Consider the following 27,730-nt stretch of genomic DNA (forward strand, 5'->3'; position numbering starts at 1 on the left):
TAAAACTCTCTCTCCCTCTCCCTGTGCCCCTCCTTGCTGCTCTGTCTCTCTCTGTCTTTCTCTCAAATAAGTAGATAAATCTTTACCACAAAAATGTTTCTGACCTATATCATTTCCCTCCTCTCTGAAGAACTTCTCTTAACATTTCTTGCTTGGCAGAAGTATTGGCAACAAATTCCCTTAATTTTTGTCTCAGAAAATTTTTATTTCTTGTTTACTTTTGAAGGATAATTTTGCTGGAAATAGATTTTTAGGTTGGTGGTTTTTTCATGCTTGCTTGCATGGTTTCTGAAGAGAAGTCTGATGTTTTCTTTCACTATTTTTTTCTCTTTGCTTTTTAATTTGGGAAATTTCTATTGATGTATCTTTGAGTTCACTGATTCTTTTCTTGGCTATGTCTAGTCCAATTATGAGCCCCTCAAATTTATTCTGCATTTCTGTAACAGTGTTTCTGATTTGTGCTGTTTTCCTTGGATTCTTTTTCAGAGTGTTTATCTCTCCATTTAAATTACTTACTTATATTTGCATGTTGTCCACTTTTCCCCATGAAGCTCTTATTTCATTAATTATAGCTATTTTATATATATATATTTTTTAAGATTTTATTTATTTATTTGTAGGAGAGAGAGAGAGAGAGAGAGCACAGGCAGGCAGAGTGGCAGCAGAGGCAGAGGGAGAAGCAGGCTCCCCGCCGAGCAAGGAGCCCAATGTGGTACTCGATCCCAGGACGCTGGGATCATGACCTGAGCCGAAGGCAGCCGCTTAACCGACTGAGCCACCCAGGTGTCCCTAATTATAGCTATTTTAAATTTCCAGTTTGATAATTCCAAAATCTATGCTATATCTGAGTCTGGTTCTGATGGCTCTATCTGTTTAGGCTGTGTTTTTTTGTTTTTAGCATGTCTTTTAAATTTTTGTTGAAACCTGGACACAATGTTCTCAGTAAAAGGATCTATGTAAATAGGTCATGAGCAGAAGGTTTTATGTTTACCTGGCTAGGAGTTGAGCTGTGTTTGCTATTTGCTGTAGCTGTAAGTGTTAAAGGCCAAAATTTCATCAGTGTCACTTTTTTTTTTTTTTAATATCCCTCACAGTCTTTGTGTTTTCCTTGAAACTTCTTAAAATAGGACTAAGGCTTATAGTCTTCCCTTTGTAATCTTTTGTGCAGGAGCATTTTTGAGGTGGTGGTAAGGAGTGGGTGAGGAGAAGTGTTTTGTAGTCTCATGATTAGGTCTCAATCTTTTAATGATCCTACGCCACTGGGCTTTGACCTTCACAAGTGCTTCTCAGCCACTTCCCGTCTCTGCTTGAGTTAGACAGGAGGACTAGAGGAAACTAGAGTTCAATAATTCTCTTCCCCCAGTACTGTCAAGTCTCTGGTAAAACCCAAAGTGGTTAGGTCCAGTGAAATAGTTTCCTTTGAGGGTAGGCTTGTGTTAAGAAGTACAAAATGCTCTCGACATATTTCAGAATGGTTAATTCTCCTTTCCCCAAAGGAAGCTCCCTGATCTTCAGTCAGAGCTCCTGATGGGATTCATAGAGGTAACTCATGGAAGGGTGGGGCCAGTCCTAATTTTTAACTCTCCATCGTTGTGCATATTGATCTTCCAGGAATTTGTTGATTATAATTTAATTTTTCCTACCTTGGTTGATTCCAGTAGCCAGATTCTCCAGGGCTTTTGTTCCCAGTAAGCTATGATTCTCTGTATTCACCTGTCACCAATTTGGGAGGCACTGGTCAACCTTGTGACACAACTCTTGGATGAATCTAAGAAAAAGTCATTGGTATTCTATTTATTCAGCTTTATTCTTCTTGGCAGTGATGACTTCCAAGTTGGAAAACAGAAGCCTCATTTAGTTTTCAAGGTATTTTTTCTCTAAGACAAATAAGGACACACACATTCTTGTACATGTGTACTTTTAAGGTACCTGTGCCTGGTTTTCCATTACCAACAGAGTAAAATAACTGAATACTAAGATATAATAATTTTCTCTAAGTTTTAATTCCAGTGCAGTTAATACACAGTGTTATATTCATTTTAGGTGTATAATTAGTGATTTGACAATATTACTCAGTGCTCATCAAAATAGGTGCACTTTTCATCCCCATCACTTATTTCACCCATCCCAACAGCCAACTACCCTATGGTAACCATCTATTTATTCTCTATAGTTGAGTCTGTTTTTTTGTTTGTTTGTTTGTTCTTAAAGATTTTGTTTACTTGACAGAGAGCACAAGACAGGGGAGCAGCAGGCAGAGGCAGAAGAGAGAGGGAGAAGTAGGCTCCCTGCCAAGCAAGGAGCACAATGTGGGGATCATGACCTGAGTCAAAGGCAGACATTTAACCAACTGAGCCACCCAGGTGCCCAAGAGTATTTTTTTGTCTCTTTTTTCCCCCTTTGTTCATTTATATTGTTTCTTAAATTACCATGTAATAGTGAAATCATATGGTATTTATCTTTTTCTGGCTGACTTATTTTACTTAGCATTATATACTCTAGATCCATCTATGCTGTTACAAAGGGCAATATTTCATTCTTTTTTTATCCCTGAATAATGTCCAATTGTATGTATATACACACCTTCTTTATTCATTCATCTACCAAGGCACACTTCCATAATTTTGCTATTGTAAATAATGCTCCAATAAACATAGAGGTGCATAGATCCTTTCAAGTTAGGGTTTTCATATTCTTTGAATAAATACCAGAATTGGAATTATGGATCAAAGGTAGTTCTATTTTTAATTTTTTAAGAAATCTTCATGCTGTCTTCCACAATAGCTATACTGGTTTACATTCCTCCTAACTGCAGATGAGAGTACTTTTCTCTCCATATCCTTGCCAACACTGTTTCTTATTTTTTGATGTTAGCCATTCTGACAGGTGTGAGGTGTAATTGTGATTTTGATTTGCATTTCCCTGATGATGAGTGATGTTGAGCATCTTGTCATGTATCTGTTAGCCCTTTAGATGTCATCTTTGAAGAAATGGCTGTTCCTGTCTTCTGCCCACTTTAAGTTGGATTATTTGGTGTTGAGTTGTCTATTTCTTTGTATATTTTGGATACTAAGCCTTTATCAGATATGTTATTTGAAAGTATCTTTACCTATTCAGTAGGTTATCTTTTAGTTGTATTGTTTCCTTTGCTGTGTAGCAGTTTTTCTTTTTTTAATGTAGTAGCAATATCTAGAAAAAAAGTTGCAATGGCCAATATCAGAGAAATTATTGCCTGTGTTCTCTTCTAGGTTTTTTATGGTTTCAGAGCTCACAAATAGGTCTTTACTCCATTTTGGGTTTATTTTTGTGTATGGTGTAAGAAAGGGGTCCAGTTTCATTCTTTTGCATGTAGCTGTCCAGTTTTCCAAAAACCATTTGTTGAAGAGGCTATCTTTTTCCATTGCATATGTTGCCTCTTTTGTCATAAATTAATTTACCATATAATTATAGATTTATTTCTAGGTTTTCCATTCTGTTCTATTGATCCTCTCTGTTTTTGTGCCAGTTCCATACTATTTTGATGACTACAGCTTTGTAATATAACTTGAAACTGGAATTGTGTTACCTCCAGCTTTGTTTTATTTATTTTTTTCATGATTGCTTTGATTATTTGGGGTCTGTAGGAATTCCAAACAAATTGTAGGTTTGTTTGTTCTAGTTCTGTGAAAAACGCTGTTGGCATTGTGATAGGAATTGCATTAAATCTGTAGATTGTTTTGGGTGGTATGGACATTTTAACAATATTTATTCTTCCAATCCATAAGCATGGAATAACTTCCATTTGTTTCTGTTTTCTTTAATTTCTTTCATCAGTCTTTTATAGTTCTCAGTACAGGTCTTCGAACTCCTTGGTTAAGTTTATTCCTAGGTATTTTATTAATTTGGGGCAATTGTAAATAGGACATTTTCTTAATTTCTCTTCCGATTCATCACCAGTGTATAGAAATGCAGTGGATATCTGTATATTGATTTTTTTATCCTGCAACTTTACTGAGTTCATTTATCTGTTCCAATAGTTTTTTTGTGACATCTTTAGGGTTTTCTATATATAGTATAATGTCCTCTGTTAAATGGTGGAAGTTCTATTTCTTCCTCACCAGTTATACACCTCTTACTTCTTTTTGTTGTACGCTTGGGTATAACTTCCAGTACTACGTTGAATGAGTGGTGAGAATGCACCTACTTCTGTTGTTCCTGACCTTAGAGGAAAATCTGTTTTTCACCATTGAGTATGAGGTAAGCAATGTGTTTTTCATTTATAGACTTTTTTGAGATATGTTTCATCTAAACCTACAAGCTTTCTATCATGATTTGATGTATTTTTTCAAATGTTTTTTTTCTGCATCTATTAAATTGATCATATGATTTGTGTTCTTTCTCTTATTGATGTGATGTATCATGTTGTTTGATTTGCAAGTATTGAAATATTTGGTAGAATTCACTTATGAATCCCTCTGGTTCTGAACTTTTGTTTGTTGGGATTTTTTTAATTATTTATTCTTTCATTGCTGGAAATTGATCTATTCCAATTTTCTATTTCTTCCTGATTCAGTTTAGGGAGGTTGTATGTTTCTAGAAATTTACCCACTTCTTCTAGGTTGTCCAATGTCTAGGCATGTAATTTTTCAGAATATTCTCTTTTAATTCCTTGTATTTCTGTAGTATTGGTTGTTATTTCTTCTCTTTCATTCTGATTTTCTCTCTCTTTCTCATCTCTCTGTATCTCTGTCTCGCCCTCTTTCTTTCTCTTTTTTTTTTGGTGATGAATCTGGCTAAAGTTTTATCAATTTTGTTGAACTTTTCAAAGAACCAACTCCTGGTTTCATTGATCTGTGCTATTGTTTTGTTTGTTTGTTTGTTTTCAGTTTCTATTTTATTTATTTCTGGTCTAATCTTGACAGATTCTTTCTTCTAGTTGTTTTCAATTTTGTTCTCCTTTTTCTAGATTGTAAGATTAGGTTGTTTATTTGAGATTTTTCTTGATTCTTGAGGTATACCTGTATTGCTATAAGCTTCCCTCTCAGAACATCTTTTGCTGCATCCTAAAGATTATGGACCATTGTGTTTTCATTTTCTTTGTCTCCATGTAATTTTTTATCTCCTCTTTGATTTCTTGGTTGATTTATTCATTGTTTCATAGCATGTTGTTTAACCTTGATATGTCTGTGCTCTTTCTAGATTTTTTTCTTCTGGTTGATTTCCAGTTTCATAGCATTATGGTCAGAAAATATGCATGGGGGGCGCCTGGGTGGCTCAGTGGGTTGGGCCTCTGCCTTCGGCTCAGGTTATGGTCTCAGGGTCCTGGGATCGGGCCCCGCATCAGGCTGTCTGCTCAGTGGGGAGCCTGCTTCCTCCTCTCTCTCTCTCTCTGCCTGCCTCTCTGCCTACTTGTGATCTCTGTCAAATAAATAAATAAAATCTTTAAAAAAAAAAGAATCTGTTTAGAAAATATGCATGGTATGACTGATATTTTTGAATTTGTTGAGACTTAATTTTTGGGCTAATATGTCATATATTCTGAAGAATATTCTATGTGCACTTGAAAAGAATGTTTTAGCATGAAATGTTCTGAGTGTATCTGGTAAATCCACTGGTCCAATGTGTGATTCAGTTCCCTGTTTCCATGTTGAATTTCTGTTTGGATGACCTCTCCAATGATGTAACTGGGGTGTTAAATCCCTCTAAGATAATCATTTTATTATCGATTACTAACTTTATGTTTGTTATTAACCATATTATGCATTTGTTTATTCTTGTGTTGAGTGCATAAATATTTACATTTGCTATACTTTTTTGTTGGGTTTTCCTCTATATTATCAAGTAGTGCCCTATTTTGTCTCTTATTACCAACTTTGTTTTAAAGTCTGTTTCATTCAGTATAAGATTCTCTACTCCAGCTTTCTTTTCACACTTATTTGCATGATGAATATTTGTCCATCCTTTACTTTCAATTTGTGTGTATCTTTAGGTATATGAAATGAGTCTCTTGTAGGCAACATGTAGGTGTTTTTTTCTTTGTTATCCATTCCATCACCCTATGTCTTTTGATTGATGCATTTAGTTTATTTACATTTAAAATAATTATTCGCAGGTATGTATTTACAGCCATTTTGTTGCTTGTTTTATGGTTGTTTTTATAGATCTTTTTTGTTCCTTTCTTCCTTGTTCTCTTCTCTCACAATAATTTGCCTCTCTTTAGTGATTTACTTGGATTATTCTCTCCTTACTTTTTGTATATCTATTACTGTTCTTTGATTTTGTGTTACCAAGAGGTTTGTATATAACATCTGCATATAGCAGTCTATATTAAGTTGATGTTTGCTTAAGTTTAAACCCATTTTTGCCTCATCTCCCTGTAATGTTTTAGGTATTTAATGCCATACTTTACATCCTTTTCTTTTGTGAGTCCTTTGATTAATTTTTACAAATATGCTTACTTTTTTTAAAGATTTTATTTATTTATTTGAAAGAGACAGAGATCACAAGTAGGCAGAGAGGCAGGCAGAGAGAGAGGGGAAAGCAGGCTCCCTGCCGAGCAGAGATCCCGATGTGGGGCTTGATCCCAGGACTCCGGGATCATGACCTGAGCTGAAGGCAGAGGCTCAACCCACTGAGCCACCCAGGCACCCCCAAATATGCTTACTTTTACTGCTTTTGTGCTTCCTGCTTTTCTTAACTTATCACCTTTCCTTCCCACTAAGAGTCACCTTCAACATTTCTTGTTGGATTGTTTTAGTGTCATGAACTCATTCAATTTTTATCTGGGAAGTTCTTTATTTCTCCTTCTATTTTGAATGATAGCTTTGCTGGATACACTATTTTAAGTTGCAAGGTGGGTTTTTTTTCCCCCTCCCAGTATTTTGAATATATCATGCCACTCATTTCTGGCTTGCAAATTTTCTGCTGAAAAATCAGGCTTACAGGGGCACCTGGGTGTCTCAGTCATTAAGCATCTGCCTTCAGCTAAGGTCATGACCCGAGGGTCCTGGGATGAAACCCTGCATCGGGTTCCCTGTTCAGCAGGGAGCCCAATTCTCTCTCTCCTCCCCACTCCTGCTCCCTCTCACTATCTGTATCTCTCTCAAATAAATAAATAAACTCTTTACAAAAAATCAGGCTGACAACCTAACAGGGTTTCCATTGTATGGGACTGTTTTCTCTTGCTGCTTTAAAAAATTCTCTCTTTAATATTACCTTTTAGCAGTTTTAATTAGTGTCTTGGTGTGGACCCCTTTTGGCTGATTTTATTGAGCCATCTCTGTGCCTTCTGTCTGGATTTCTATTTCCTTCCCCATATTCAGGAAGTTTTTAGCTATTATTTCCTCAAATAAATTTTCTGCCCCCTTTTCTCTCTCTTCTTCTTCTGGGATCTCTATAATGTCAATGTCATTATGCTTCATGGTGTCACTGGATTCCCTAAGTCTATTCTCACTTTGCCTAATTTCTTTTTTTTTTTTTTTCACCTGCTCAGTTTGCTTATTTTCCATCACTCTGTCCTGAGGCCATTAATTCGTTCTTCTGCTTCCTCTAGTCTGGTATTTATCCCATCTAGTGTACTTTGAACTCCATTTATTGTGCTCTTCATCTCTGCCTGGTTCTTCTTTATCTGTTTTGTGAGGGTCTTACTGATGTCCTCCACTCTTTTCTCAAACCCAGTATCTTCATGATCATTACTTTAAATTCTCTATCAGGCATATTACTCATCCCTATTTCATTTAGCTCTCTTGCTGTGATTTTGTCCTCTTTGATATTTTTTCTGTCTCCTCATTTTGTCTAACTATCTATGTATGTTTCTAGGTATTAAGAAAGTTAGCTATGTCTCCTCCTCTTGAAAATAGTGTCCTTATGAAAAAGAGGTCCTGTCATATCCTGTAGTACCCCGTCCCTTGTTCACTAAAAATTGGCACTTTAGGGTTTTCTCCTATGTGTGTTGTATGTACCCTTTTGATGTGGCTGAGCCATGTTTGCCTTCAGTCCAGTCATCTGTAATGGTTCTCTTTGCCTGTTGTATGCAGGGTTTGGTCCCTGTGTTGTTAGTGCGTTAGTGTGGAACCACCTTAAAATCATGTTGTCAGACCAGGCATTTGCTAAATATGCAGTAACACCAAACTTTGGTTTGCCTGTGTTTTGCAGGGTGCTTTGCCTGTGTTTTCCCTTGAGAAGTTTTCATTGGTGGATGGGATCTGCAGTCATACCAGATGTCTGCTCCTAGCTCATTGCTAGGTCCACAGTGGAACTGGTGTGTGTGGTTATCTTCTCCTCTTCCCAGAAAGAAATCACTTTGGAGTGTTGCTGGCTGCTGTTGGACTGCTTGCACAGTGCTAGGCTTGAAACACTGCTTTTTTTTTTTAATTTATTTTCAGCATAACAGCATTCATTGTTTTTGCACCACACCCAGTGCTCCATGCAATCCGTGCCCTCTCCAATACCCACCACCTGGTTCCCCCAACCTCCCACCCCCCGCCCCTTCAAAACCCTCAGATTGTTTTTCAGAGTCCATAGTATCTCATGGTTCACCTCCCCTTCCAATTTCCCTCAACTCCCTTCTCCTTTCCATCTCCCTTTGTCCTCCATGCTATTTGTTATGCTCCACAAATAAGTGAAACCATATGATAATTGACTCTCTCTGCTTGACTTATTTCACTCAGCATAATCTCTTCCATTCCCATCCTGTTGCTACAAAAGTTGGGTATTCATCCTTTCTGATGGAGGCATAATACTCCATAGTGTATATGGGCCACATCTTCCTTATCCATTCGTCTGTTGAAGGGCATCTTGGTTCTTTCCACAGTTTGGTGACCATGGCCATTGCTGCCATAAACATTGGGGTACAGATGGCCCTTCTTTTCACTACATCTGTATCTTTGGGGTAAATACCCAGTAGTGCAATGGCAGGGTCATAGGGAAGCTCTATTTTTAATTTCTTGAGGAATCTCCACACTGTTCTCCAAAGTGGCTGCACCAACTTGCATTCCCACCAACAGTGTAAGAGGGTTCCCCTTTCTCCACATCCCCTCCAACAAATGTTGTTTCCTGTCTTAGTAATTTTGGCCATTCTAAGTGGTGTAAGGTGGTATCTCAATGTGGTTTTAATTTGAAACTCCTTGATGGCTAGTGATGATGAACATTTTTTCATGTGTCTGATAGCCATTGTTATGTCTTCATTGGAGAAGTGTCTGTTCATATCTTCTGCCCATTTTTTTATATGATTGTCTGTTTTGTGTGTGTTGAGTTTGAGGAGTTCTTTATAGATCCTGGATATCAACATTTTGTCTGTACTGAAACACTGCTTTTGATGGGCTCCGCCCCAAGGGTGTATTGGTGGGAGCGGGTCTGCAGAATGTGGGGGCAGGACACATGGTGCCAGCAAGATTAGAGCTGGCCTACTGCTGGACAGGAACTGCAGCTGCCTGGGAAAACTCCTGGGGAGTCAGGTTGGGATGGAATGTAGGGTTTCACAGAACTGTGTGCGGACAAGGCATACTGTTTGCCAGCTAGTTCTAGAGTATTGATGCTGTGCTAGTTCCCTCAGGTGTCCCTGTATTTAGGCTGGGGTGGAGGGGAGCAAAATGGTACCTACCAGCTGTTTTGTTCTTGGTGAAGTCTCCCAAAAATCCTTGCCCTCCAGCACATGCTCTGAGATTAAGAAATCAATCAATCGATCAATCAATCAATTAATCAATCTTCCTGTGTACTCTAGGCATTTTTCAAACTGCTACTTCTGTGCTGTATTTCAGGAGGGGTGTTTGTTGTGCTATCTCCGGCTCTCCTAGAACCAAGATCCTGGTTTTTAAAGTTCCAGGTGGAAATGGTTGTTTGCCCACTCTGGTTTTCAAAGCCAAATATTATGCTGATTTGTTTTCCCAGTCTGGATCTCCCATGCCTGGGATGCCTGGTGTGGGGTCTGTTCCTCTCCCCTCTCTGAGCCCACAGCATCCCTCCCTCCTGCAGATAGTCTCACAGGTCCATTTGACTCCCGACTATGTCTCTGTCCTTCCTATTGCCTTGAATGTGGGCTGGTCTCTATATTTAGCTGTGGGAAGTCCCTTGTGCTAGTCTTCAGGTCATTTTCTGGATTATTTGCACTGATGTTGGTGTTTTCTAGTTGTATCCAGGGGATGAAGAATGAGGTTAGGAACTTCCTACTCTTCTGTCTTCTCCTGATGTCAAATCTTCATTGTTTTAAATTCCCTGTCTGAAAATTCCAACATCCCTGTCATGCCAGTTCTGGTGCTTGCTCTTTCTCTTCAAACTGCGTTGCCTTTTAATATGCTTTGTAATTTTCTCTTGATTACTGGATATGATGTTCTAGTTACTTACTACTTCTACTTACTGTTCTGAACAACAGTAAGTAGGCCTTTGGTAATGTAGTCATAGTTCTAGTGAGAGGGAAGCATTCTATAGTGCTATGGTTAGGTCTCAGTCTTTTAGTGTGCCTATGCCTCTGGACTGTGAACTTCACAACTATTCCTGGTATTTGTTTTGTTGGTTTTTTTTTTTTTTAACTCCACAAAGGCTGAAGTTGGGTATTTTACTCCTTAGGTCAAATAGGCTCAGAGAAAATCCCAGCAGGTTTTCTAGCAGGCTAACTCGTTTTTCCCAAAGATAGACCATGTTAAGAAGAGTAGCATGCTCTGGCATATTTCCAAATGACTCCTTTTCCCTCTCCCTGCCAGAAACATGAAGGGAATTTACTGTGATATTTCCTGTGAGCACCAGTCAAGCTCCTGACGGTAGGGTCACAAAAGTGGGGCAGTCCCCTGTGACTGGTTTCCACTAAAGCCTTTAATTCTCAGATTTGTACAGGACTAGCCTCCAGCAATTTATCAATACAGCTCAGATTTTCTGACCCTATTACTTATTCCTGGGGAGGTTTCTACTCCAGTATATTGTAATCCCCTATCTGTCCAATTTTGTTGGAAACAGTTTGCCCCATGACCTTAATCCTCTTAAAGATCCAAAAAAAAAAAAAAGTGTTGATTTTTCAGTTTGTTCAGCTTTGTATCTGTTGTTAAGATAAAACGGTGACCCTCTAATGTCCTTATATACCAATCCAGAAACCATAACCACCCTTAATTTTTAAGCCTAAATAATTCTAATAAAACATACGTTGGCAATATGTTTACACATTCCATAAACGTGATGTGTCTGTTAATTCAGCCCTTGCAGGCTTAACTGAAACATTTGGAATAGGTCAAAAGTACTGAGACAAAGAGACAGTTTCATATTATGAGGAGACAGTGTGCTTCAGGGTAGGCTTTGAATGGAAGTCTTCTTGCAGTGATCATCTAACTTTTTAGGTTTCACTTTCTGCCTCTGTTCAATGAAGGAGGAGCTCCCAGTGGTGTAACTTGAGTGCATTCCACACTGTTAGGACCTCTATGAAGCTGGAGCATACCTTCTCACCATTATAACTCATAAAGGAAGTGCTTGTCCAAAAGGCAACTAATTTACAGGGTGACCAGCATCTTAGTAGGTGGTCATGCACAAGATCTCCATGCAGCAGGAAGGAGAGTAGCTATCTGAAGAAACCTGATCCTGTGAATTTTGGTTTGGTTTGAGTTTTAGGCTTGTAGAGAACATCAGCACTTGCACTTCTAGGCAGGAGCATAAAGTAGGCAGAGAGAGTAGTGATAGAAATAGTGGCTCACGACAAGCTGGGAATAAGTAGCCACTAGAGCAGTGGCTCTGTAACAGTAGTTCCAGTTCTGGCAGCAATGTATGCCTGTTCATGAGAAGACAGCTAGGAGTTATTTAATCACAGAGCCACTGTCAGAGACTGGACATGGCACTCTCCTCACATGACCTTCCTTTCTGGCCCCAGATAGCTGTTTCAGATCTTTATCCTCCTATCTTCTTAGCTAACCTGGAAGAGCCTAATTAGCACGTGTGTAAATAAGTTAGGATTTCTTCTGGCTCTAATATTCTAGAATTATTCTGAGCACTGTAGAAACACATTAATTCAGATAGCTTGTTCCAAATTTCTAATTATTATTCCATTTTGACTAAGCCACAGTTTATTTTTGGTATGCAAAATTTTATTATAGATAGCGCAAATTAAAAAGAAAGGGGGGTAGAGGAATTATTAAAATATTTAAGGAGACAAACTTAATTTAATATGTTAAAACTATTTTATCTGTTATATATATATATATGGAACTTGCATCTAAACAGCTTAAAAATGGATGGGGAAAACAGACAAATCAACTAGTAGATTGTTGTGATAAATGCTGAGAGAGAGGTGTACACACGGTGTGTTAACAAGAAGAAGAATACCTCAGGTTGGGGGTCCAGAGAGAGAGAGAGAGACTCCCTGTCAATTACAGAGTGTGGAGGATAAAACAACACTCCTTCTGTGTGCTGCTTCTCTCTCATTACTCTACTACTGTACTGACAGCACTTCTGATACCAGATGTGTGTGTGTGTTTGTGTGTGTGTGTGTATGTGTTTCCCAAACCAAGCAATTCTCTGCAATGCCTGTTGGGTATCCTAAAGTTTAATTCAATTTTAATACTAGTTGGAATTAATGCAGACTCCACAAGATAAGGGCTCAGTTCCACAAGACTGCACCTAACTTTAACTTGTCAATTGCAAGAAAAAGGTCCCCAGGTTACCCATAACTTAGATACAAATCAGAGGTTCCCATGATTTCCCCTCCCTCCTTGAATTCAATTATTTCCTAGAAAAACTCACTAAACTCAAGAAAACTCTTAGTTGCATTTATTGTGTTTATTATAAATACAGTATATGATTAAGGATGTAGATGAGCAGCCAGATGAAGAGCACCATAAGACAAGGTCTGGAAGGGTCCTAAGCACAGGAGCTTCTATCCCTGTGGAGTTGAGTACTTTTCCAACATGTGGTTGTGTACACCAACCTGGAAGCTCCCTGAATCCCATACCTTTGGGATCTTTATGGAGACTTCATCACATAGGTGTGATTGTTAACTTCTAGCCCTTCTTCTGTTCCTTGGGGTTGGGGCTTGGGCTAAAAGTTCCAAGCATCTTCCTGGCAACCAGTCCTCATCCAGGAGCCAGGAAATTCCAAAGGATTTAGGAGCTCTGTGTAAGGAACCAGTGTCAAAGACCAAATATTAGAACAAATGCTCCTAGTGCTCTTATCACTTGGGAAATTACAACGGTTTCAGGAACTCTCTGCCAGGAACCAGGGCCAGAGTCCAATATATATATTTTCTATTATTTCACATGTTGGCCGAGGTTTAATGGTTGAATCTAGGTGTCTAGATGAAGAGGAGAGGGCAAGAACACCAGTTAAAGCGTTTACAGGCAGCCACAAATAGTGCAGTGGAAATGGAGACCCTATGGCAATAATATTGGAGAGCATAATCAATTCTCACTATTCATGGTAGTTATATACTTTAAACTTGTGAGCACTGAATTAGGGAACACTGACCTATTTGTTGTGTGGGTCACAGAATATAGGGTTAAGTTTCTGTGAGTCTCTGGTCAAAACATTTTCACCAACTGAAACACAATTTGTGTCACATCGGTTTGATCACCAAGGATCCTTGTGAAACAAGCTGGTCTCATCAGTGTTGAAAGTCTCCTTACACATAACACTTTTCCTGTATAACACTTGTCAGGGACTTTTGAAATTCTTCTGTAGCCTCCAGGTTCCTTTGGCCACACTGACTCAGGCCTTTATAAAAAAAGAAAAAAGAAAAGAAATTGTATTCTGTTCAACATAGGTGCTTGAAGTCCTAGCCAGAGCAACTAAATAAGAAAATAATAATAATAATAAGGCATCAAAATTGTAAAGGAAGAAGTAAATGTTTTTCTGTCTGCAGATGAAATTACCTTATACACATAGAAAACCTTGGAAATTCCACAAAGAAACTGTTAGAATAAGTGAATTCAACAAAGTTGTAAGATACAAAATCAGCACACAAATATCAATAGAGTTTCTATATATTAACAATGAACAATCTAAAAAAGATGTTAAGAAAACTCATTTAGGAAGGGTGCCTAGGTGGCTCAGTCAGTTGAGCATCTCACTCTTGTTTTTGGCTCAAGTCATGCTCTCAGGGTCCTGAGATTGAGCCCCATGTTCAGCTCCACACTCAATGGGGAGTCTGCTTGAAAGATTCTCTCCCTCTGTCCCTTCTCCCGCTCTCTCAAATAAATAAGTAGATCTTAAAAAGAAAGAAGTCTCATTTACAATAGCATCATAAAGAATAAAATACTCAGAATATAAATATAACCAAGAAGCTGAAAAGCTTATATTTTGAAGTCTATAAAATGTTGCTGAAAGAAGTCAAAGACATAAACAACCGGAAAGACACGCCTTGTTCATGGATTGGAAGGCTTAACATTTTTAAGATGTCAATACCACCCAAAATGATCCACAGGTTTAATGTAATCCCTATCAAAATCTCCCCCAAAATTAGAAAAATCCATCCTAAATTCATATACAATTTCAAACAATTCTATATCACCACCTGAAACAATCTTAAAAAATGAACAAAGTTGGAAGTCTCATCTTCATGATTTCAAACTTATTACAAATCTGCAGTGATCAAATGAGCATCATAATGACCTAAAAACAAATGGTAGTTCAATGGAATAGAAATCCCAGAGAGAAACCCATGCATATATGGTCAAAGGATCTTCAGTCAGGATACCAAATCCTTTCAATGGGGAAACATGCTACAATGTGGATAAACCTTGAGGCCATTATGCTATGTAAAATAAACCAGACACAAACAGATAAATATTATATGATCCTACTTATGTGCAATACCTAGAATAGTCAAATTCTTAGAGACAGAAAGTAGAACAGTGATTACCAGGGCTGGGGATAAATGAGGAGTTACTGCTAATGGTTAGAGAGTTTCACTTTGAGAAGATGGAAAAGTTCTTGGGATAATGGTGGTGATGGTTGCACTATATATATATATGGGAGTGTGTGTGTGTGTGTGTGTGTGTGTGTGTGTGTGTGTGTGTGTGTGTATTTTGTGTGTATTTTTTATTTTGTATATATATGTGTGTGTGTGTGCATATTTATATTTGTTTATTTTTTATTTTGTATACACACACATATATATATACAAAATAAAAAATACACACACAATTATCCATATACACTGAGAATATTGTTGATGAGAATTTATATGCACACATGGTCTATTGTTAATACTATGTAATGCTGTCTGCTACATGAAGAAAGAAAAGTAAAGTTATGAATCCCCAAATTATATTTTAGAATATTCTGTTACCTTGTTTAAAAAAAAATAAACATCTCATATTTTGGCTTTCTTTTTCAAAAATTCCAAATTTTAAAAATAGTAAACATTTACACAGTATTAAATTTCCCATAAATTATAATCTATCTATTCCACATATTACATGAGATAGGCTAACAGATTATGATATATAAAAAGATATTTACTTACCTTCCCATCATCAGCTGCAAAATATTTGAAGAGCACATATCTAAATACCTTTGCAACTCTGTAAAGTCTTTATTTGCCCTATTTGCTGACGTTCAGCTTCACAAATACAATGAAAAAGGAAAAGTCAATCCCAACTTGCTTCTTCCTGCTAGATTCAGAATTGAATTTTTTTCTTTCTAATATAGTAGAAAACTCTCATTAACACACAAAACTATTATTGAAATATTGAATGATAATCCCCTCTTAAGACATCAGAAAAGGAAGCCAATTCAAAGTGAATTCGGTATCAAAATATCCTGAAATTGAACCAAAATCTCATTCTAAACCCAGACTATATAACTAATGATGTTGAAAACCTGATGATGGTCTGTGGTTTGATTTTTTTGTTCCTTCACCATTGCTATTTTTATTTTGTGATAGATTTTTCTATACTCCCACACAGACCAATTTCCAGTGTCATTTCTAATCAACCAAACTCAAGTTAGGAAACCTTATAATAAGGTTTTTATTCTTGGGATTTCACAATATGACCTAAGACAGAAAACTGAGTAACAGAAAGTTAACTCTTACTTGTGCAACCTGACTTAGCATTGAAACATTTAGACTTCCTTGAATATTTGCATTGAACATGAGTTAGATATAGAAATAATTAATTAGTAAAAAAAAAAGTCAGCAATACAGAGTTAATTATGCTACTTTATATAGACAAATTAGAGCCAGAGGAGGTGTCAACCAACTTTCTCAACATCTCAATAACACAATAATAGATGCAATCACTTCCATACAATGTTATTCTTAGCTCATAAAAATAAGTTACTCTCAGCCATTTTTTCCCTCCATCCTTTCTGGAGATGGTTGAATGTACAAAAGATTAAGAATATGTAGCAGAAATCAATAATTATTCATTTAAGACAATTTAGGAAAAAGTGTACATCCTTCCTCATACCATACAAAATTGATTGTCAATAACTGAAAGTCTTAATAACAAAATGAAATTATAAAGACATTGTAAGAAAATAAATATTATTGCATTGAGAAATTTCTAAGTAGAAAGTAGAAATTATGAAAAATGAAACATGGGGTCAAGAAAAAAAAAAGTAAAAACAAAAGAAATGGAAAGCCTGTAAAAAATCTGAATGAGGCAGGGCTGGCTGGAATATAAACGTTGTGAAGCAAAAATCTTAATCCAGTAGTTTATAATTTGTCCAATTCACATAGTGAAGGGATGGAATAGCCAAAGGACTAGAAGTCAAGCCAGTGGTTGACTGGGTCCACCAGCCCATAGACCTAATTTTTCTCTCTCCTGTGGCAAGTATGTCACTCTGAAAATTACTAGATTTGGCTGTTATACCCTAGGGATATTAACACCAATAACAGCCTTTCCCTGTCATAATTATGTGCTCCCCATCCAAGATTCTAGTTAGAATATGACTTGCCTATAAATATCTACTTACAGGGAAAGACTGTGTTGTTATGGTGACCCAAGTTTTCTGGTATATTCAGTAACCAAATATTATTCATTTCTTTATTCATTCATTTAGTAAGCCCAGAACATATCATATGCCCTGGGCACAGCCCTAAGATTATTAATTTAAATAAACATAAAAGAATTCCTATATGACACCAAAGGAACAGGGGTCTTGCTTTTTGCTTTTTTTTTTTTTTAAGATTTATTTATTTTAGAAAGAGAGAGTGTGCTCTAGTGAGGTGGAGGGAAAGAGCAGAAAAAGGCACTTTCTGAGTATGGAGGCTGATGTGGGGATGGATCCCAGGACCATGACATCATGACCTGAGCCAAAATCAAGAGTCAGCCACTAAACTGACTGAGCCAACCAGGTGCCCCATGCCTTGCTTTTTAAATAATTCACTCCATCCTTCAAATTGTTTCAACATGCATAACCATATATAAATTACATATTTATGACTTTCTATGTAAATAATATACTGTACATGTTGTAAAAATATTTTTAAGCAAATCAAATTCCAGGATGACCTGATGTGCCTTCCATCTTCTTCCTATGAGTAATCCATCTGTATGTCTTTGGAGAAATGTCTGCTCATGGCTTCTGCCCATTTTTAATCCATTTAATTAGATTATTAGGGTTTTTGTTTTGTTTTGTTTTGGGGGGGTGGCATTGAGTTATATAAGTTTTTTATGTATTTTGGATACTATTCCTTTATTGGATATATCATTTGTGAATATCTTTTCCCATTCAGTAGATTGTCTCTGTTTTGTTGATTCTTTCTTTTGCTATGCAGAAACTTTTTATTTTGATGTAGTGCCAATAGTTTATTTTTGCTTTTGTTTCTCTTGCCTCAGGAGACTTACCTAGGAAAATGTTGCTATGGACAATGTCAGGGAAATTACTAACTGTGCTCTCTTCAAGGATTTTAATGGTTTCAGGTCTCAGATTTAGGTCTTCACTCCATTTTGATATTATTTATTTTTTTTTTTAGTTTTTTGGTTTTTTTAATGATGTGAGAGAATAATCCACTTCCATTCTTTTGCAACTACCTGTCCCGTTTTTTTAACACCATTTATAGAAGAGGCTATCTTTTTTCCATTGTGTATTCTTGTCTCTTTATCAAAGTTTAATTGGCCACATAATCATGGGTTTATTTCTGGGGTATCTGTTCTGTTCTATAGATCTGTGTGTCTATTTTTGTGCCAGTACTATATTGTTTTGATAACTGCATCTTTTTACTGTATCTTGATATCTGGAATTATGATACCTTCAGTTTTGTACTTCTCTTTCAAGACATTTCTGGCTTTTTAGGGTTTTTTGTGATTCCATACAAATTTTAAGATGATTTGTTCTAGTTCCGTGAAAAATGCTGTTGGTATTTTGATAGTGATTGCATTAAATGTGTAGATTGCTTTGGGTAGTATGGACATTTTAACAAAATTTGTCTTGCAATCCATGAGCATGTAATATCTTTCCATTGTTTGTGTCATCTTTAATTTCTTTCAGTGACGTGTCATAGTTCTCAGAGTACAGGTCTTTCACCTCTTGGGGAAGTTTATTTGTTAGTGTTTTATTATTTTTGGTATAATTGTAAATGGAATTGTTTTAGTAATTTCTTTTTCTGCTACTTCATTATAAGTGAATAGAAAGGCAACAGATTTCTGTACATTGATTTTGTATCCTGCAACCATAATGAATCCATTTATTGGTTGTAGTAGCTTTTTGGCGGTCTCCACGGTTTTCAGTACATTATCATGTCATCTGCAAATGATGAAAATTTTACTTCTCTCTTACCAATTTGGATGACTTTTATTTCTTTTTGTTGTGTGGTTGCTATGGCTAGGATTTCCAGTACCATGTTGAATAAAAGTGCACAGAGTGAATATCTTTGTCTTATTCCTGACCTTAAGGGAAAAGCTCTCATTTTTCTCACCATTGAGTATGATTTTAGTTGTGGGTTTTTCATATAAAGCTTTTATTATGTTGAGGGATGTTCTCTCTAAACCTACTTTGTGGAGGGTTTTTATCATGAATTAGTGTAGTACTGGGTCAAAAGCATGTTTATCATTTGTCAAAATGACTATATGGTTCTAACCCTTCTCTTATTGATGTGATGTATCATGTTGATTGATTTGCAAATATTGGACAACCTTTTTTTTTTAAAGATTTTTAAAATTTATTTGACAGAGAGAGAGACAATGAGAGCAGGAACACAAGCAGGGGGACTGATAGAGGAAGAAGCCAGCTTCCCGCAGGGAGCCTGGTGTGGGACTCAGTCCAATGAAATAATTTCATTGTTCCCAGGACCCTAGGATCATGACCTGGGCCAAAGGCGAACACTTAATGACTGAGCCACCCAGGCACCCCTTACATTGGGCAACTCTTGCATCCCAGAAATAAATCCGACATGATCATACTGGATGATTTTTTTTTTAATGAGTTGTTGGATTTGGTTTGCTAGTGTTTTGTTGAGGATTTTTGCATCTATGTTCATCAGAGATATTGGCCTGTAGTTCTTTTCTTTTGTAGTGTCTTCACTGGTTTTTATATCAGGGTAATGCTGGCCTCATAGAATGAATTTGGAGACTTTCCATTCTCTTCTATTTTTTGGTAATAGTTTGAAAAGAATAGGTATTAACATTTCTTTAAGTGTTTGGTAAAATTCACCTATGATGTCATCTGGTCCGAGACTTTTGTTTGGGGAGGTCTTTTTTTAAAATTTTTATTTTCCTAATTACTGATTCAATTTCATTGTTCATAATCAGTCTGCTAAGTTTTTTTATTTCTTCTAGATTCAGTTATGGGAGGTAATATTTTTCTAAGAATTTATCCATTTCTTCTAGGTTGTCCAATTTGTTGGTATATAATTTTTCATAATACTGTCATGCCTTTGTTTTTCGGTGGTGTTGATTGTTATTTCTCCTCTTTCATTTCTGATTTTGAGTCCTATTTCTCTCTCTCTCTCTCTCTTTTTCTCTCATTCTAATGGGTTTGACTAGTAGTTTATCAATATTTTTTTATGTTCTCCAAGAACCAGCTACTGATTTCATTTATCTCTTCCAATGTTTTGATTGTTCATTTTTAACTTCCATTTCATTTATCTCTGCTTCAATCATTTTTTTCAATCTCTGCTTTCAGTCTTTTTTTATATCCTTCCTTCTGCTGGTTTTGGGGTTTTACCCCCCCTAGCTCCTTTAGGTTTAAGGTTAGGTTAATTATTTGAAATTTTTCTCACTTCTTGAGGTAGGCCTCTAAACTTGCTTTAAAATTCCCTTTTAGAATAGCTTTTGCTGCTTCCAAAAGATTCCGGGCTATTGTGTTTCATTTTCATTCATATTCATGTATTTTTAAAATTTCTCCTTGATTTCTTAGTTGACCTTTACTTGGTTAGTTGCATGTTATTTAACCTAGTTGTATGTGTGTGCTTTCCAGAGTTTTTCTTTTAGTTGATTTCTAGGTTCATAGTACTGTGGTCAGAAAAGATGGCATGGTATGATTTTAGTCATTTTTAATTTGTGGAGACTTGCTTTATGGTCTAATACATGATCTATTCTGGAGAATATTCGATGTGTACTTGAAAAGAATGTATATTATGCTATTTTAGGATGGAATGTTATGAATATATCAATTAGATACATCTGGTCAAATGTGTGATTCAAAGCCATTGTTTCCTCATTGATTTTCTGTTTGAATGATCTATCGATTGATGTAAGTAGGGTGTTAAAGTCCCATATTATTTTGTATTGGTATTGATTACTTCCTTTATGTTTGTTATTAGTTGCTTTATGTATTTGAAGGCTCCATTGGTGGGTGCATAAATAGTTATAATTGTTATATCTTCTTGTTGAATTGTTTCCTTTATGGTTATATAGTGTCCTTCTTTGTAACTTGTTACAGTCTTTGTTTGCAAAGTCTATTTTGTCTGGAAGAATCCTGTAGATGATGGAAAAGTAGGGGAACTGTGTTTCATCCAGTCTCTTGAATTTACCTAGATATCTAACAGATCATTCAGAATATCTGTAAATTCAACCTGAGATCTAAGGAAAGAATTGCTACAATTCTACAAATAGAAAAGAGACCACTTTTTGCAAAGGAAGAAGGTGGAGAGACACGAATTTGAGGAGATATATAAACCACAGTGGGGAGGGAGCCTCTGTAAGCAGGCCACTGGAAAGTGATATAGTAGCAGTACACAAAATCAGAACTTTTAGAAGTCTGCTTCCATGAGGGACATCCTTGGCTGAAATATGCTCATGCAGTAAAGCAGGACAGACTCTTATGTGGTACCATGTAGTCTCAGGATCCCCAGGGTCACAGAAAGAAGGGGGATGCCTGAGCGCAGCAGAGTACCCAAGTGTTGGAGCAGAAAAGCCAGCTATAATTAGCGAGCTCCAGAGTGGCTTCACAGCTATGTGTTGCAATAAACTGTGAACACCAACACAATCAGGATACCACTCTCCAAGCAGGGACCCAAAAAAGAACAACTGCTATGAGAGCTGGCTCCTTTGCCCAGGAGGAGTGGCATGGATCAGAAAAAGATAAGGCAAAGCCTCCCCAAACAGGCTTTGTTGAGGCACCTCTCCTTCCCCTGGGAGGATTGGTGTGGGTACACACAATAGGAGTCTGTGGAGTTTGAAGCATATGAAAGGGTCTGATTGTCTTTCCCTGAGGGTGCACTGAAGAGTGGGGGATATGATCCTTCAGCTCTGGGGCTGGAGATTGGGGTGGCACCATTTTTTTTTGTTTTTGTTTTTTTTGTTCACCCTATAAAGCAGCAGGAAAAAAAAAATAGAGCAATCCAAATGAGTTTACACTGAGCCTGGCCCCTGGCAAGGAATGGTGCAATTCCACCCAGGCGAAGACACCCGAGAATCAGTGCAACAGTCCTCTGCCCCAGAAGACCAGCAGGATCCTGAGGGGAATGCCAAATTTATGGATCACTCAAAACTGAAGAGCTCTTGTGCTAGAAGAAAATAGTATATAGAATTGGGGTTTTTGCCATGAGTCTTTAATCTTTCAGTTTAAGATTTTTCTTTTTCCTTTTCAACTAGTTTTTTTATTTTATCAACTCTTTGTTTTTAAGTCTTTTTTAAATTCCATTTTTCCATTTTCACTTTATAGATATATACATCATTTTTTGCTTCCTTTCACTGTATACAATTTTATTTTGTTATATATGAATTTTGCTTTCTTTACAATTCCAAGATTTAGCTTCTTCTAACAGGACAAAATACACACAGGGCAAGTGGATTACCCTGTTTTGTCCACCTGTGTCGACTTCACCTGTGAGATTATATTATTTCTTTTCTACTTTTTTCCTTTTTCTTTTCTTTTTTTTTTTAATTTTTTTTATTTTTTTCAGCATAACAGTATTCATTATTTTTGCACCACACCCAGTGCTCCATGCAATCCGTGCCCTCTACAATACCCACCACCTGGTGCCCCCAACCTCCCACCCCCCACCCCTTCAAAATTCTCAGATCGTTTTTCAGAGTCCATAGTCTCTCATGGTTCACCTCCCCTTCCAATTTCCCTCAACTCCCTTCTCCTCTCCATCTCCCCTTGTCCTCCATGCTATTTGTTATGCTCCACAAATAAGTGAAACCATATGATAATTGACTCTCTCTGCTTGACTTATTTCACTCAGCATAATCTCTGACCTCTTCAAATTTGTCTAGTGTGTATTTCACTTGATATTTTTTATTTTGTTTTCCCACTCATCCTTTCTTCTTTTTCTTCCTGCAAAATCACTAGAAGAAAGAAACCACAACAAAAGAAAGAACCAGAGATAATACTTTCTGCCACAGATCTTATCATTATGGACATAAGTGAAATGTCAGAGCTGGCATTAAAGATATCGCTTATAAAGTTACTAGCTCTCTTGAAAAAAAAACATAAAAGACTTTAGAGAATCTCTTAGTGCAGAAATAAAATCTAATCAGGCAGAAATTTTAAAATGCTTTAACTGAGATGCGGTCTAAAATGGCTGCTCTAATGGCTAGGTTAAATGAGGCAGAAGAGAGAGTCAGTGACATAGGAGACAAGACAGTTGAAAGGAAGGCAGCTGAGGAAGAGAGAGAAAAGCAATTAATGGACCATATGGGGAGGCTTTGAGAAGTCAGTGATACCATAAAGTGCAACAATATTAGAATTATTGGGGTCCCAGAGGAAGAAGAAAGAGAGAGAGAGAGACAGAAGGTATATTTGAGCAAATCATAGCTGAGAACTTCTTTAATATGGGGAAGGAAATGGGCATTCAAGATCAAGAAGTAAACAGAATGTCCCCTAAAATCAATAAAAATAGATCAACACCCTGCCATATAATAGTGAAGCTTGCAAATTTCAGAGATAAAGAGAAAATCCTGAAAGAAGCTCAAGGCAAGAGCTCCTTAAACTACAATAGTAGAAAAACATTAGACTGGCAACAGACCTATCCACAGAGACCTGGTCAACCAGAAAGGGCTAGCATGATATATTCAGAGTACTAAATGAGAAAAACATGCAGCCAAGAATACTTCATCTATCAAGGCTGTCATTCAGAATGGAAGGAGAGATAAAGAGTTTCCAGGACAAAGAGAAACTAAAACAATTGTGATCACTAAACCAGTCTTGCAAGAAAGATTAAAGAGGATCCTGTAAGTGAAGAGAGAACCCCAAAGTAGCATAGACCAGAAAGAAACAGAGATAATCTACAGGGACTTTACAGGTAATACATGGCACTAAATTCATTTCTTTCAGTAGTTACTTTGAATATAAGTAGGTTAAATGCTCCAATCAAAAGACCGAGGATATCAGATTGAATAAAAAAAGCAAGAACCATCCATATGCTGTGTACAAGAGACTCATTTTAGACCTAAAACACCGCCAGATTGAATGTGTGGGGGTGGAGAACCATTTATCATGCTAATGAATGTTAAAAGAAAGCTGAAGTAGGAATCCTTATGTCAGATTAGGTTTTAAACCAAAGATGATAATAGAAGATGAGGAAGGATAGTATATCATACTTAAAGGGTCTATCCAACAAGAAGATCTAACAATGATAAATATTTATACTCCTAATTTGGAAACAACCAATTACATAAATCAATTAATAACCAAATTAAAGCAACAGATTGATAATTATACAATAATAATAAGGGACTTCAACACCCCACTCACAACAATGGACAATCATCTAAGCAGAAGATCAACAAGGAAACAGGGGCTTTGAATGACAATGACACACTGGACCAGGTGGACTTCACAGATATATACAGAGCATTCAATCCTAAAACAACAGAAAACACATTCTTCTTGAGTGCACATGGAACATTTTTCAGAACAGACCACATACTGGGTCACAAATAACGTCTCAATGGGTACCAAAAGATTGGGATTATTCTCAGTAATTTTCATACTACAATCCTTTAGAACTTGAACTCAATCACAAGAGGAAATTTGGAAGAAACTTAAACACTTGGAGGTTAAAGAGCATCTTACAAAGAATGAAGGGCCAACCAGGAAATTAAAGAATTTTAAAAATTCATGGAAACAAATGAAAATGAAAACACAACTGTTCAAAACCTTTGGGACACAGGATAGGTCCTAAGACGAAAATATATAACCATCCAAGCCTTTCTCAAAAAATTAGATAAGTCTCAAATACACAATCTAAACTTATACCTAAAGAAACTGGAGAAAGAAACAACAAATAAAGCTTAAACCAAGCAGAAGAGATTAATAAAGATTAGAGCAGAAATCAATGAAACAGACCAAAAGAAGTAGAACATATCAATAAAACTAGAAGCTGGTTCCTTGAAAGAATTAATAGGATCAATAAACCCCTAACCAGATTTATTTAAAAGAAAAGAGAAAGGGCCCAAATTAATAAGTTCAAAATTAATAAATTGAAAAATGAAAGAGGAGAGATCATGATCAACATCAAGGAAGTACAAACAATTACAAGAACATATTTTGATATATGTTCTATATATCAACTACATGCCAACAAATTAAGCAACCTGGGAGAGATTGATACATTCCTGGAGACTTATAAACTACCAGAACTCTAAGAGGAAGAAACAGAAAACCTGAACAAACCCTCGCCAGAAAGAGATTAAAGCAGTGATAAAAAATCTCTCAACACCTGAGTCCAGGTCTGGATGGCTTTCCCGGGATATTTTGCCAAACATTTAAAGAATAACTAATACCTACTCTTCTGAACCTGTTCCAAAAAATAGAAACAGAAAGAAGACTTCCAAACTCTTTCTATGAGGCCAGCATTTCCTTGATCCCAATCCAAAGAATTCACCAAAAGAAGAATTACAGACCAACATCCCTGATGAGCATGGGTGCCAAAATTCTCACCAAGATATTAGTAAGGTCCAACAGATACATTAAAAGGATTAATCACCACGACCAAGTGGAGTTTATTCCTGGACTGCAAGGGTATCAACATTTGCAAATCAAACATAACATATCACTTTAATAAAACTAAAGACAAGAAACATATGATCGTCTCAATTGATGCAGAAAAAGCATTTCACTAAATACACCATTCTTTCTTTTTATTTTATTTTATTTTTTTTAAAGATTTTATTTATTTATTTGAGAGAGAGACAGCGAGAGAGAGCATGAGTGAGGAGAAGGTCAGAGGGAGAAGCAGACTCCCCATGGAGCTGGGAGCCCAATGCGGGACTCGATCCCGGGACTCTGGGATCATGACCTGAGCCGAAGGCAGTCGTCCAACCAACTGAGCCACCCAGGCGTCCCTACACCATTCTTTCTTAATTAAAACTCTCCACAGTGTAGGGATAGAGGTAACATACTTCAATATCATAAAAACTATCTACAGAAAGCCCACAGAAAATATTATTCTCAAAGGGGAAAACTGAGAGCTTTTCCTTAAGGTCAGGGAAACAACCGTGGATGTCCACTCTCAACCACTATTGTTCAACATAGTACTAGATGTCCTAGCCTCAGCTGTCAGACAACAAAAGGAAATAAAAATAATTTAAATTGGCAAGGAAGAGGTGAAACTCTCACTCTTCACAGATGACATAATACTTTATGTGGAAAATTCCAAAAAACTCCACCCCAATTGAAATTCCTTACTCTATTTTTTGCATATCTATCACCAGTTTTTTATTTGTGGTTATTGTTAGATTTGTATATAACATCTACTTATAGCAGTCCATACTAAGTTGATAGTTCCTTATGTTTGAACCCATTTTTTTCTCCTCTCTTCCCCAAGTTTTATGCATATGGTGTCTTACTTTACATCTTTTTATTTTGTGAATTCTTTGACTGGTTTTTGTAATTATACTTAATTTTACCACTTTCTGCTTTCTACTTTACTTGCTCCTTCTTACGGTCTTTCCTTTCCATTCAGATTCCCTGGTACCATTTTTTTTTTGTAGGATTTCGTTGGTGGTGATGAATTCCTCTAATTTCTTTTTTGTCTGTGAAACTTTTTATTTCCCCTTTTATTCTGAAGGATAACCCTGATGTATAGAGTATTCTTGTTTGCAGAGTTTTTTGTTAGCACATTTAATATATCATGACACTCCCATTTGGCCTGCAAAGTTTCTGTTGAAAAATCAGCTGATAACCTTATGGGATTTCCTTGTATGTAACTGTTTTCTTTTCTCTTGCTGCTTTTAAAATTCTCCTTTTGCCATTTTAATTAATATATGTCTTGGTGTAGACCTCCTTGGGTTGATTTCATTGGGTTTCTCTGTGCTTCCTGGATCTGGATATTTGTTCCCACCCCAGATTCAGGGAAGTTTTCAGCTATTATTTCTTCAAATAATTTTTCTGCCCACTTTCCTCTCTGTTCTGTGGGATCCCTATAATGTGAATGTTATTATGCTGAATGTATCACTAAATTCCCTTAGTCTATTTTCTTTTCTTTCTTTCTTTCTTCTTTTCTTTCTTTCTTTTCTTTTTTTTTTCTTTTTGGTTATTTTTTTTTTCTCTCTGTCACCCCACTTCATTGTTTTCCATTACTCTGTTCTCCAGGTTGCTGATCTGTTCTGATTTCTCTTGTCTACTATTTATTTCCCCTAGTTTATTTTTAATATCCATTACTGATTTCTTCATCTTTGATTGGTTCTTTTTTATGTTTTCTATCTATTAAAGGTCTCACTAAGGTCCTCCACTCTTAAGTCAAGTATCTTTTTGACCATCACTTAAAGTTCTCTCTCAGGCATTTTATGTATCTTTATTTTATTTAGCTTTCTTACTGTGATTTTGTCCTGTTCTTTCATTTGGGGCATATTTCCTGTCTCATTTTTTCTAACTACCTATGTCTGTTTTTTTTTTTATACTAGGAACATCAGCTACATCCTTTGCTCTGCAAGTAGTGGCCTTATGATGAAAAGGTCTTGTAATACCCTTCAGTACCATGTCTCCTACTCCCTAGGACCTGGCACTTCAAGGAGTGACTCCTTTGTGTGTTGGGTGTCCTCTTTTGTTCTGGACACTTTTTCCTTCAGTCCTTTTGGCTGCAGTGGCTTTCTTGCCTGTAGTGCACAGTGTTTGGTCCATAGCTGATGTAGAGTGGGTTTTAACAAGGTACATGCCCATTTACTTGCTAAGTGAGACCTGGAGCCCCTGCTTCAGGACTGGGATGACCCAGCAGAAATGCGGAGAGTGCATGGGCTGTCACTTCCAGGAAAGAGGATCCCACAAAAGGCAAGGGTTATGTTGCTGTGAAGATTTGCACTGGTCTTCTAGGGGCATGAACTGACAGCACCAGGACTGAAGCAAGTGTGACTGGTAAAGGTGTATCTGCTGAAGTGATGGGGGCAGGGCTTGGTCCAAACAAGTTAAGTAGGGAGTGTGGGCACTGATCTGGTTTCTACAGATAGCA

The sequence above is a fragment of the Lutra lutra genome, chromosome 4 (genome assembly GCF_902655055.1).
Source record: "Lutra lutra chromosome 4, mLutLut1.2, whole genome shotgun sequence".
Taxonomy (NCBI): Eukaryota; Metazoa; Chordata; class Mammalia; order Carnivora; family Mustelidae; genus Lutra; species Lutra lutra.